The sequence below is a fragment of the Oncorhynchus gorbuscha genome, linkage group LG24, assembly GCF_021184085.1.
Source record: "Oncorhynchus gorbuscha isolate QuinsamMale2020 ecotype Even-year linkage group LG24, OgorEven_v1.0, whole genome shotgun sequence".
Taxonomy (NCBI): Eukaryota; Metazoa; Chordata; class Actinopteri; order Salmoniformes; family Salmonidae; genus Oncorhynchus; species Oncorhynchus gorbuscha.
Window position 1 is genome coordinate 11,324,547 of NC_060196.1, and position 13,368 is coordinate 11,337,914.

Consider the following 13,368-nt stretch of genomic DNA (forward strand, 5'->3'; position numbering starts at 1 on the left):
AGTGTGTTAGCAAGAATAGAGTGATGGAATAAAGTAATTATTTTCTAATCACCTCAGTAGGGTAAATATTAAACTGTCTTTGTTCTATCCGAAGTTCACTGTCTTCCTAAAAACAAGTATTTACTCAAGCCTGTTTCAAATGACAAGTTAAAAGGTTAATGCGGGGTATTAATTACCCTCTTACCAAGACACCCTGCATACATATCAAGCAACACTGCTATGATTTCTCCCCTTGGTGGACACTCCTGTGTCTGATAAGGCTAGTCAGGTAGGAGAAGTTCTTGTAAAAATAGTTTGCACTTGATGGGCCTCTCCTTGTGAACAGTCTGGTGCGTCTTCACATAGTTTGCATGAGCCGGCTTGTCTGCGTCCGTCCTAATACTCTGCCTCCCATGTTGTGTCCAAATAACAGCAGAGGACATAGTCTGACCTTCCTCCTTGAGCCATTGTTTGGGTGTTGATGGGATTATCCACTGTGTTATAGGCTAGGTACCTCTTGTGGCGAATGTTCATCCTGACCCTGTCTGTATTTGTGGGGTAAATGAGGAAGGCTAGACCCAGGTCCAGGCTTTCTATGAACCCATTCACCTGGCATTAGACAATAACCTGAAGGAGAAGAAAGACTTGCTGATAGACTACCACCAGGGGGGTCTCCCACCACTCTCTGTGAAGGCTGAAGCCCAGGAAGACCTGCACTGTTCATCATGGACACTGTGGTGTTTGTATCATAGGAACAGGAGGGTCTATCAGCCCCAGGTCCTGCTTCATCCCTGCACTGAGACTGTGAAGAGAAGGGTCTGGGCTGCAGACTGGATCCCTGACTGGAGTCTCTGTCTCTCTGATGACCACCAGGACTGAGGTTTTTCAGTCCACCTGTCCACTGGTTGTGATGGGGTCCTTGTCCCCCGTGGTTGGGCCCTGGTTCCGACTGGGGAAGGAAGAGTTACGGCTCCTGATCCATGGTCCTGATGCAGGGCCACCTCAAAGGTCCAGTCTCTCCAACCAGTAACACCGGATATCAGCAGATCTTCATGGACTGGAGACTGCAAACAAAGATTATACAAAAAGCATGAAAGCATTCTTTGCTGTACACACAGAAACATGACATGTTATAAAATGCTAACCACAGTCAAGTCCATCTAACACTGATTCAAGTACCTAACAATATGGAGCCATTTGAGTTTTTCTTTTTAATGTCTGAACTCAGTCTCTGCAATGATACAAAAATAACTAAGTCAGTTAGCACTGAGTCAATATAGTATTTTAGCATAACAATCACATTTATTGCACAAAATTATACGTGACAAGTAGAATAACTTTTCTCACTTCACCTTTTCTGTAAATATCAATCCAATTTACTTATAAAGCCCTGATGTCACCAAGTGCTATACAGAAACCCAGCCTAAAATCCCAAACAATGCAGGTGTAAAAGCACGGTGGCTAGGAAAAACTCCCTAGAAAGGCCGGAACTTAGGAAGAGGTGGCCTGTGCCGAAGAGGAAGATAATATGTTGGCCTTGTATTGATAGAAAATCACTAGAAAAATAGATGAAAAAATAAGTCATTTCTGTATTGCCACAAGAGGTCTTAGAAAAGGTCAGATATTAAATGGAGGAAAGATATGGTACCTTCACTTTAATAGAATACTTTGGAAATGGTTCAACACTAAATTACACACAGCTTCAATACTTCATGAATTAAGGCACTATCATTATCTCACTATAAAACACCTAAAGACATGAAGTTTGTCACTCTTCATCAGTGTAGCATTTTTACAGACACAATCACCATATCATCTACTCTGCCTTATCATACTCATTCTTTCCTCAGTTCACCTCATCCAGTTCCCTACTGCATCCAAAACCAACAGAACTACATTATATATTAATATACTCTATACATGGGCTGTGTGCATTTTCTGCTGGTGTATCCCGAGAGAGCTCCTCTCTGAGAACCTCTTCCCGCAGTGCGTACAGGCAAACGGCCTCTCTCCCGTGTGGACCTTCAGGTGCATCTTCAGCTGGTGCTGGCGGGAGAATTTCTTCTCACACTGTGTGGACTCCCCTGTGTGGACACTCTGGTGCCTCTTCAGGTTGGAGGATTCAGAGAAACTGGCCCGGCACAGCTGGCAGCCAAATGGTTTCTCCCCCATGTGCATCCTCTGGTGGATCTCCATCTGTTTGGGGAAACTGAAGGCTTTCCCACAGAACGAACACGGGAAGCGATTCTCTTTGCCACTGGATCTACTGATAGCATTACTACATTACTACTACTGTCATTTGTCAATGGGCTTGTGTTTCCATTTAGTGTTGAGGCACTGTCTGAGGTCTGGTTTAACAGGAGAGTGTGAGGAGGACAAAGGCCAGGGAGTGTCTGTGTTGTCGCAGGGTCCATATTTCAGTTGATAGATCCTATAGAAGGCAGGCTGAAGGCAGCACCTGTTAAGTGGTTAACCTGAGGTGCCATCTGTCTTTCTGAATCACAACTATAGGAGCAGGACGGAGAATAGCTAGCCAAGTCTATGTCTGTTCTCATACGGACACCTCCCTGTCCCCCGGACCAAATCTATGCCTCGCCCTGGTGTCAGCCAGTCTGTTGTCATGGAGACTTAGTTCGGATGTTTTGTGTTAAACTGTCAGTTTCTGGTTGTGTTGAGCACTGTTGTTCCCTAGCCCAGAGTTGAGGATGCTGTCCAATCCACTGGCCGCCACTATGTCGCCTCTGGTCCAGGCCGGCTTGTTGATGTCGTTCCCTGGGCCCTTGGCTGTATCCGCCTGGGTCTGAGAATCCAAAATGGCCGACCAATTCTCCACTGTTAGCCTCCAGCCAATCACCTACAGGAAGAGGTTACAAAATAGACTTTACAAACGTGGCAGAGAACTCAGGTCCAAAATATTGGCACCTCTGATATAGCAAAAACCCGGAACAGCAAAATAGCCCCATAACATCAAAGATCCACCACCATATTTTACAGTAGGTATGAGGTACTTTTTTTGCATATGCTTACATTTTTCAATACCAAATCCACCACATAGCTTTATTTTCAAGTCACCTGACCGTAGCACAAGCCTGAAGTTTGATAAACTGCATTGGCACTTGGATTGAAACTGGTGCTATGAGGAGGAACGAGCCTTGTGTTGGAGTGACATTAGCTGTCGGGGAAAAATGGGCTATATGCATATCTCTCTTACCTTGCTCCCCCATCTTTAGCCCACTCAGCAGATCAATGCTCTCTGGTCCATCCTCTATTGTCTCCTCTTTGACCAGCAGCAGATCAGGCTTCCCATCCTCCATGTCTACTGACTGTTAGAGATACAGAGTGAGAGGACGTTGATTCAAGAAATTTGATATGAGCACCCTGCTATGGACATCTTCTGATTGGGCAATGAGGGATTGCTATGAGTACTATGCAAACATGTTAGTTAATTTGATTACGTGACATTATTTTAATGGTTTGATAATTCAAAGGCATGGTCCCATACTTTAGGCTAAATTAATCAAGACCCGTATCCACAAAAAGTCTGAGTAGGAGGGCTTATCTTTCCATATAATACGGGCCCTGACGTAATAACATTCAGACAGTAGTTTATAGTGGGCTCACCTCAGTAAAACTATGTGTGGTCCTGTGCTGCTCAGCTGGTTCCTCTGTGGGCTCAGGAGGAGGTGTAGTCTGGTTGTCCTCCATGACCATGGTCCCCTCAGGGTTCACCAGATCCTCCTCACACCCCTCCTCCTTCACAGCAGCACCTCTGGACCCTCCTCCTCCTCCTGGAAGAGAGAAGTGATACAGATTACACTCCTTCAGATACGCACACACAGATAATAAACACATTAAACATGGAGTGTTTACCCATCCCCACTACCTTTTGAGTAGTTACAAAATGGCTTCATTGTTGTTAAATCCATCATGGTGGACATGTGGGTAAATATGTGTACGCTATTAGAACCTCTTCTCGTACTGGCCAAACTGCATTTCTCCCCTATGTGGACCCTCTGGTGGATTTCCATCTTCTGGGGGCAGTTGAAGCCTTTGTTACAGAAATGCAGAGGAACCGTTTCTCTTTACTATTGCCCGATGTGGTTCCCCCTCCCCGAGCCTGGGTTCTTGCACTGTTGTTTGAGTTCAATACTTGATCGAAAAGGACACGGATGTGGACACTGGGTCGCGATCCTTGAGCGTGTGTAAAGGGGAGTGGGTCGCAACATTTAGATTTGTCTCAACTTTACCTGTAATCTAAGAAATCGCGGCCCTGTAAGTATCTGTCTTCTAGGCAACTATCTGAATTCCATGTGGGAGGAATGTCGCCCTCCACTTTCAGTCACTTCATTTACGACCAGACCCTCCCCTATACACAACTAGTGTACTGGTTCCAGACCCCTCAGAACAGATCAATCTGTATCTCTAAACCAGATGTGGGACTAAGTCACTATTATTCGAGTCACAAACAAGTCACGACATGCGAGTTTCACATGCTAACGTTTTAACATTTGTGGCACAAATCCCATTCAAGTCATGGGACAGATATTAGCATTTTTCCCACATCATATTCACATCTATAAGTGACTTTGTTGAGCTTTACAATCGTATGAGATACTTTTGGATGATTTGGACATGATGTGTGAAAAATGCTAATATCGGTGGCCTGTTTTGGTGTTGAAAGTCTATACACATAAATACCGCACCAATGTGGACTAGAGGCCACACGCTTATTTTTGGAACAACACCCTATAGAGTCTCGGCCTAGTTCCTCATGTACCAGAAACCTAGCAGAGCTGTTACTCACAAATAACTTTTATGTTTAGAAGTGACTTTTTCCAACAAACCAAAATAACCACTATGGGGAGTTCGATGGCACCCAATTATGCCAATCTTTATATGGGAAGCTTAGAGCAGTGGTTCCCAACCAAGGGTACTGGGACCCCAGGGGGTACTTGGGCTATCCACAAGGGGTACTTGAGAAGACTCATGAGACCATAGACTTACTGGTAAAATGCACGAAAGGTGGCACTTCTGGGGTTCTCCAAGCAGAACAAAATTCAGTTGGTGGTACACCAACCAAAAACATTTGGGAACCACTGGCCTAGAGCATGATTACATTCCCAACCCTGAGTAAAATCCCTTTCTATCCATGATCAAACTATATTCACATTATATAGATGATATTGGTATTATTTGACAGGACTCCCAATGAACTTGAGATGTTCCATGAGTTTCTTAATAAGTCAAATGATCATTTTCATTTCACCGTGGACTTTGATTACTCTAGTGTCAGCTTACTTGACATTCAGATCACTAAAGAAAATGATACACTCGTCACCAATCTATACAGGAAGCCCATAGTTAGAAAAAAAACTATTCTAAGAAGTGATTGTTTCCACCCCATTCCTCTAAAGAAAAGCCCCCCGATCAGTCAGTTTAACCCAGAAATCTAAACCCTGTCTAATCCGGGAAGGGTGGGATTCTACGAAGCTATAAGGAATTGTTTTAAGAAGGCCATACCAAGGATCATTTAACTATTTGATTTTGAATTTTAAGTAGCCCCAAAAAATATGAAATGGTTTGATGTAAAGAAAAAACATATTGTTGGGCCTTACTGCTATTAGCCCACACAAACGCATTGAACAAGAGATTCACAGCATTGTACAACAGTTCTAAAGTTAGTTCTGAAGTGTCTGTCCTATATCTGAGAGATGTGAACAAATAAAAAGAATGTTTCATATGTATTTAACCCCTTATTTTTGTCACCAAACAGTCTCCATATATACTGCCATTCACTTTTTCAACTGGTACTGGGGGACCTTCAGACGGGTCCAATACCTTCAGACGGGTCTTGAGGCCTGTCGGCGTCCTAGAGCAAAACATGAGAGTTCCACCTCTCCACTGAGGGGTCATATTAGTGTGTAGCCCAAACATTCAGCCCCTTCAGACAGAAGTTGGCAGATTGGCTGTACCGACTTCAGACGAGTTCCAATATGCTTGTGGGGAGTCTAGTCAGGCTCGAGTCTAAAACTGCTCTAAATCAAAGGATATGTTGCCAGACATGGAGTACATTAGTGTGAGTTCAGTTTGGAGCTGCAACAGATCAAAGTTGGTGTCATAGCTTTCCTCGAGACTTGAGAATGCAGTACTGGGGAAGGTTTCACTATACCCGGGGAACTGTTGTGGGTCAAAGAGGACAAGGACCATGAGCCTTTCATTGTCCTTGAATGTATACGTTTCTCCAGATCAGTGACTGAGACGACTTGACTTTAGCTACAGTACCAGTCAAACGTTTGGACACACCCACTCATTCTAGGGTTTTTATTTATGGGTACTATTTTCTACAATGTAGAATAATTGTGAAGACATAAAAATGTATTTCCTTAATGCGTTTGAGCCAATCAGTTGTGTTATGACAAGGTAGGGGTGGTATATAGAAGATAGCCTTTTTGGAAAAAGAACAAGTCCATATTATGACAAAAACAGCTCAAATAAGCAAAGAGAAATGACAGTCAACCATTACTTTAAGACAATAAGGTCAGTCATTCTGGAAAATTTGAACGTTTCTTCAAGTGCAGTCGCAAAAACCATCAAGCGCTATGATGAAACTGGCTCTCATGAGGACCGCCACAGGAAAAGAAGACCCAGAGTTTCCTCTGCCGCAGAGGATAACTTGCAGTTACCAGCCTCAGAAATTGCAGCCCAAATAAATGCTTCACAGAGTTCAAGTAACAGACACATCTCAACATCAACTGTTCATAGGAGACTGCGTGAATCAGGCCTTCATGGTTGAATTGCTGCAAAAAAGCAGACAACAAGTGCTCAGCATATGTAGAACATCCTTCAAGCATTCCAAGTGACTACCCCATGAAGCTGGTTGAGAGAATGCCAAGAGTGTGCAAAGCTGATTATTAATGCAGAGTGGCTACTTTGAAAAATATAAAATGTGTATTTGTTTAACACTTGATTACTACATGATTCCATATGTGTTATTTCATAGTTTTGTCTTCGCTATTATTCTACAATGTAGAAAATAGTGAAAATAAAGAAAAACCCTTGAATGAGTAGGTGTGTCCAAACTTTTGACTGGTACTGTATATTTCCCAGCTGAGGGAGAAGGTTGTCAATGATCCCAAGGTGTGGCTGTTGGTACCCCGCCCATAACGTCTCCATGCGTCTGTAGATTTTTTCCCTCTCGGTGGTGCTGCTTGTACAAACAGAACTGCATGCCAAATTCCCTGTTCTGCAAAATCCCAAATAGCACGTTGGAGTACTCAATGATGGAGTTGAAAAAATCTTAGTCAACTTTGCAGCACCTTGTGACATAACCAGGTTAAGCGTGTGCGCATAATAATGAATTAACTGAGCCTGTAGGATTTTTTTCTTTGACCTTTGCGTGTACTCCGTTTAGACCAGAGACCATGACTGCGGCCACATCGTAACACTGTGCCGCTACTTAGGGATTGGATCCATACTCATCCCCCCCAAAAAAACGAGAACCTGGGCTGCAACATCCACTGCCCGCTTGTCCTCGGTGACATCATACTCATCAAATCTCTCCTTCACACCACCGTCGGTAGTTACATTGCTAATGTCTGTTGTCTCAACCCTAATGGTTATACAAGGTGTTCTTCTCACCACCTCCTTCATGGCATCTGCCATTACTTACATCTGCGACCGCTTGGATCAGGTCGTTCTGGATTTTGCTGGAAGTGCCAATGAACATGGTTGCAGTAGCAAGATGACAGTTTAGGGGGCTGTTATACTCAGCCAAAAAATCCAGCATCTCCACGTAGTTCCCTTTAATTAGCCGATTATTTTCCCTCATCATGTCCTCTGAATGCCAATTGTTGCATGCCCAAAAAACAGTACTTGACTTGTACTGAAATAGGTGATGTGTGTCGGTACTGTTTATATTTAAGAGCAGGAGCTCAACAATACTTTTGAGCTAATGTTCTATAAGAGGTGCAGGAGCTCTAGCAGGAGAAAAATGTAGGTGTCGGTACTCCGCCCCGGCGAGCTCCTGTAACAGTATAACTTTAGACCGTACCCTCGCCCATACCCGGGCGCGAACCAGGGACCCTCTGCACACATCAACAACAGTCACCCACGAAGCATCGTTACCCATCGCTCCACAAAGCAAAGGGAACTATGACTTCAAGGTCTCAGAGCAAGTGACGTCACCGATTGAAACGCTATTTAGCGCGCACCGCTAACTAAGCTAGCCGTTTCACATCCGTTACACTCACCCCCCTTTTGACCTTCCTCCTTTTTTTCCCCGCAGCAACCAGTGATCCGGGTCAACAGCATCAATAGCTTTAGACCGTCCCTTCGCCCATACCCGGGCGCGAACCAGGGACCCTCTGCACACATCAACAACAGTCACCCTCGAAGCACCGTTACCCATCGCTCCACAAAAGCCGCGACCCTTGCAGAGCAAGGGGATCTACTACTTCAAGGTCTCAGAGCAAGTGACGTCACCGATTGAAACGCTATTTTGCGCACACCGCTAACCTGCTAGCCGTTTCACATCCATTACACTCCCACCCAAGTCAAGCACTGCCAACAACACAACACAGTGTGATTGAAGTGCTTCAGAATCTCCCTGTTCTGCCTGACTATCTCCTTGTAAGAAAGAGTCTCTCTGCATTGGTTCTCGTTAAACTGAAGGTCTACTCTTGAGTCACCAAATGTTTTTGAGCTCACTGTAGTTCTCAGGTGTGAGAAGTTGAGTTTTGGTGGCACAGAGCTGACTTCGTAAAACTGACTACGTCTTTGAAACAGGTCACTGGTAAAAATAGAAAAGAGTAGAGGGCCTGGAGAGCTGCCCTGTGGTACACCACACCTTACATGTTTGACATTAGAGAAGTTTCCATTAAAGAAAACCCTTTAATTCTATTAGATATATCGCCATAACACAAGTTCTCAACAACAGGTTATGGTCAATAATATCAAAGGCTGCACTGAAATCTTACAGTACATTTCCCACTATCTTCTTATCAATTTTTTCAACTAATTATCAATCATTTGTGTCAGTGCATGTTGAGTGTCCTTCTCTATAAGCATGCTGAAAGTCTGTTGTTAATTTGTTTACAGAGAAATAGCATTGTATTTGGTCAAATTTTTCCAATAGTTTGCTAAGAGCTAACAGCAAGCTAATAGGTCTGCTATTAGAACCAGTAAAGGCTGCTTTACCACTCTTGGGTAGCGGAATTACTTTGGCTTCCCTCCAGGCCTGAGGACAAAGACTTTCCTCTAGGCTCAGACTAAAGATATGACAGATAGGAGTGCCAATAGAGTCAGCTACCATCCTCAGTAGCTTCTTATCTAAGTTGTAGATGCCAGGAGGTTTGTCATTATTGATCGATACCAATTTTTCCACCTCTCCTACACTACCTTTACAGAATTCAAACTTGCTTTTCTTTCATTATTTGTTTTTTATGCATGAATACGGTGGCTCACTCTTCGTTGTTGGCATTTCCTGCCTAAGTTTGCCCACTTTGCCAATGAAGTAATCATTAAATTAATTGGCAACATCAAATGGTTTTGTGATGAATAAGCCATCTGATTCGCTGAAAGTTTAATTTGTATTTCTGTCCATAATTTCATTTGAAGTATTTTTCCATCATACTTCATATCATTGATCTTGGCTTCATAATAGTCTTCTTTCTGTTGAGTTTAGTCACATTCATTTCTCAATGTGCAGTAAATCAGCCAGTCAGACTTATTAGCCACTCCCTTTGCACCATCTCTTTCAACCATACAGTTTTTCAATTCCTCATTAATCCATGGAGCCTTAACAGTTCTAACAGTCCGTTTCTTAACAGGTGCATGTTTATCAATAATTGGAAGAAGCAATATTATAAATGTATCAAGTGCATTGTCTGGATACTAATTATTAATCACATCAGACCAACAAATATTTTTTAACATCATCCACATAAGAGTCACAGCAAAACATTTTGTATGATCTCTTATACACTATTTTAGGCCTAGCTTTTGGAACATTGACTTTCCTGTATATAGCCACTATATTGTGATCACCGCATCCAATGGGTATGGATACAGCTTTAGAACAAAGTTCTACAGTATTAGTAAAAATATGATCGATACATGTGGATGAGCTTGTTCCTGTAGTGTTTGTAAACACCCTGGTAGGTTGATTAATAACCTGAACCAGAATAAAAAGGCACTTGTTACAGTGAGAAGCTTCCTATTGAGTGGACAGCTTGGTGAATACCAGTCGATATTCAGGTCTCCAAGAAAGTAGACCTCAAGCATTTCACACATATTATTTAGATACTGACTGTTAGCACTTGGATGCCTAAAGCAACACCCCAAAAGAAAAAGAAAAGGCTTTAGATGTGCCAAGTGAACCTGCAACCACAACACTTCAATAACACTTGACATGAATGAGATATTCTCTAAGCATTACAGGGATATGGCTCTAAATATACAACACCTTCTCCGTTAGCATTTCTGTCTCTTCTATAGATGTTACAGTTGAAGTCGGAAGTTTACATGCACCTTAGCTAAATACATTTAAACTCAGATTTTCACAATTCCTGACATTTAATCCTAGTAATACAATTCCCTGTTTTAGGTCAGTTAGGACCGCCACTTTATTTGAATGTGAATGTGAAATGTCAGAACAATAGTAGAGGGAATTATTTATTTCAGCTTTTATTTCTTTCATCACATTCCCAGTGGGTAAGAAGTTTACATACACTCAATTAGTACTTGGTAGCATTGCCTTTTAAATTGTTTAACTTGGGACAAAGGTTTTGGGTAGCCTTCCACAAGCTGCCCACAATAAGTTGGGTGAATTTTGGCCCATTCCTCCTTACAGAGCTGGTGTAACTGAGTCAGGTTTGTAGGCCTCCTTGCTCGCACACGCTTTTTCAGTTCTGCCCACACATTTTCTAGAGTATTGAGGTCAGGGCTTTGTGATGGCCACTCCAATACCTTGACTTTGTTGTCCTTAAGCCATTTTTCCACAACTTTGTAAGTATGCTTGGGGTCATTGTCCATTTGGAAGACCCATTTGCGACCAAGCTTTAACTTCCTGACTTGAGATGTTGCTTCAATATATCCCATAATTTCCTTATGATGCCATGTATTTTGTGAAGCGCACCAGTCCCTCCTACAGCAAAGCACCCCCACAACATGATGTTGCCACCCTCGTGCTTCACGGTTGGGATGGTGTTCTTTGGCTTGCAAGCCTGCGCCTTTTTCCTCCAAACATAACTATGGTCATTACGGCCAAACAATTCTATTTTTGTTTCATCAGACCAGAGGACATTTCTCCAAAAAGTACGATCTTCGTCCCAATGTGCAGTTGCAAACCGTAGTCTGGCTTTTTCATGGTGGTTTTGTAGCAGTGGCTTCTTCCTTGCTGAGCTGCCTTTCAGGTTATGACGACATAAGACTCGTTTTACTGTGGATATAGATACTTTTGTACCTGTTTCTTCCAGCAGCTTCACAAGATTCTTTGCTGTTGTTCTGGGATTGATTCCCACTTTTCGCACCAAAGTACCTTCATCTCTAGGAGACAGAACGCGTCTCCTTCCTGAGTGGTATGACGGCTGCGTGGTCCCATGGTGTTTATACTTGCGTACTATTGTTTGTACAGATGAATGTGGTAGCTTCAGGCATTTGGAATTTGCTCCCAAAGATGACCCAGACTACATTTTGTTTCTGATGTCTAGGCTGATTTCTTTTGATCATCCCATGATGTCAAGCAAAGAGGCACTGAGTTTGAAGGTAGGCCTTGAAATACATCCACAGGTACACCTCCAATCAGAAGCTTCTGAAGCCATGACACAGTCAGCTTAGTGTATGTAAACTTCTGACCCACTGGAATTGTGATACAGTGATACAGTGAATTATAAGTGAAATAATCTGTCTGTAAACAATTGTTGAATTTTTTTTGTCATGCACAAAGTAGATGTCCTAACTGACTTGCCAAAACTATAGTTTGTTAACATGAAATATGTTGAGTGCTTGAAAAACACATTTTAATGACTCCAACCTAGGTGTATGTAAACTTTTGACTTCAACTGTATTTCCTTGTATTGTTATTGCTGTATCATCAAATGAATTATCTAAGTGAGTCTCAGAAATGGCTAATATATGAATGTTATCTGGCCTGGCTCTCTCATCCCTTCCAGGCCTCTGGCTGGTAGGGTGGAAAATAAGCCTGTCATAGCAGATGTAAGCAATGTCCCCATACTCTCTGGCAACTTTCATGGCTGGGATAAGTTTTTTCCTTTTCTGGCGCACAGCTTCAGGATCGTCTTTGTTGAGGAAGATATACATTCTTCTCAAGTTCTTGGCTCTTTCCAGAACAGCTACCTTGTCCTTGAACCTCAGGAACTTGACCATTATCAGCCTGGGCCTGTCACCTGGGCCGGTGGTGGATTTTCCAGTCCTGTGGGCTCGCCCCACCTCAATCTTCCTGTGGTCCATCTTCAAGATCATTCCCCTCACTTTGTCCTCAGACTTCCATCCAGGTCTCAGGGAGATTCTGCAATTTCGTCCACTAACCTTGATTGTCCCTCGAGGTAGTCTGATTTATCTGTCATTTGTATAATGGATTCACACACAGAACTGATGGCCTCTCTCAATGACTTACAGATTGCTGTCATCTTGCTGTTTTCCCTTTTTCAACTCGTCGAGCTGACCCTGGGAGAACTGCAAACTGTTCTTCAGGTCCTGGACTTCTCGGTTCAGATCATCCATTATTTTATTAGTTGAATCCACCAGTATTAGGACAAAACACTTGAAACGTTTTTCTTTTTGTTAATTTAAAAGATCCTTCATGTGTGATAGACACCACTGTCCTCAACGGTACTCCCACCGGCTTTGATCTTTGTCATGGTAGCTGGCAATGTAGGTTACGCTGTTACTCCTCGCAGTTCCATACAGGGCAGGTCACAGAGAAGATTGAAAACAAACAGCAGGGATCTAGACAGCCACAAACCCGAGAGAATCCGTGGTTCCAGCCACAATGGATAATCGCGTCGCAGGTTGTGTTCAAGCCCTCAAGAAAACCCAGCTAGCTGGATAGGCAGCTAGCTAGCAGCTAGGCTAGCTGCTACGCCAAATAGCTCCTCAGATCCGGCCTTGGTCGGCAAGATCACTGGAAAGAGACTAGAAGTTCCAGGAACTGATGCCAACTGCAGTGCGGTATTCAAACTAAAAAGTTAGCTAGCTACTGGTGACGGAAAGAGAAAGAAAACAGTTATCAGTTGAAGGTAACAGTATGCCACTGGGAGGACAGTAGCAGGTGACCCAACTGTAGTTTGTGACAACTAAGATTTCCCATTGTAGCCAATTTAATTTCAGAAATTCCAGTAGCGATTTTATATATTGAGTTTTAATCACTTA

At 43.0% G+C, this 13,368-nt stretch overlaps 2 protein-coding genes across 2 annotated transcripts in view; both read right to left on the minus strand.

Moving 5' to 3' along the window:
- Nucleotides 1-13,368, minus strand: part of LOC124012438 (zinc finger protein 606-like) — a 1,040,669-nt gene that overhangs the window by 769,376 nt on the left and 257,925 nt on the right. The window lies entirely within an intron of this gene.
- Nucleotides 1-13,368, minus strand: part of LOC124012437 — a 971,157-nt gene that overhangs the window by 733,200 nt on the left and 224,589 nt on the right. The gene's annotated exons all lie outside the window — the stretch shown is intronic.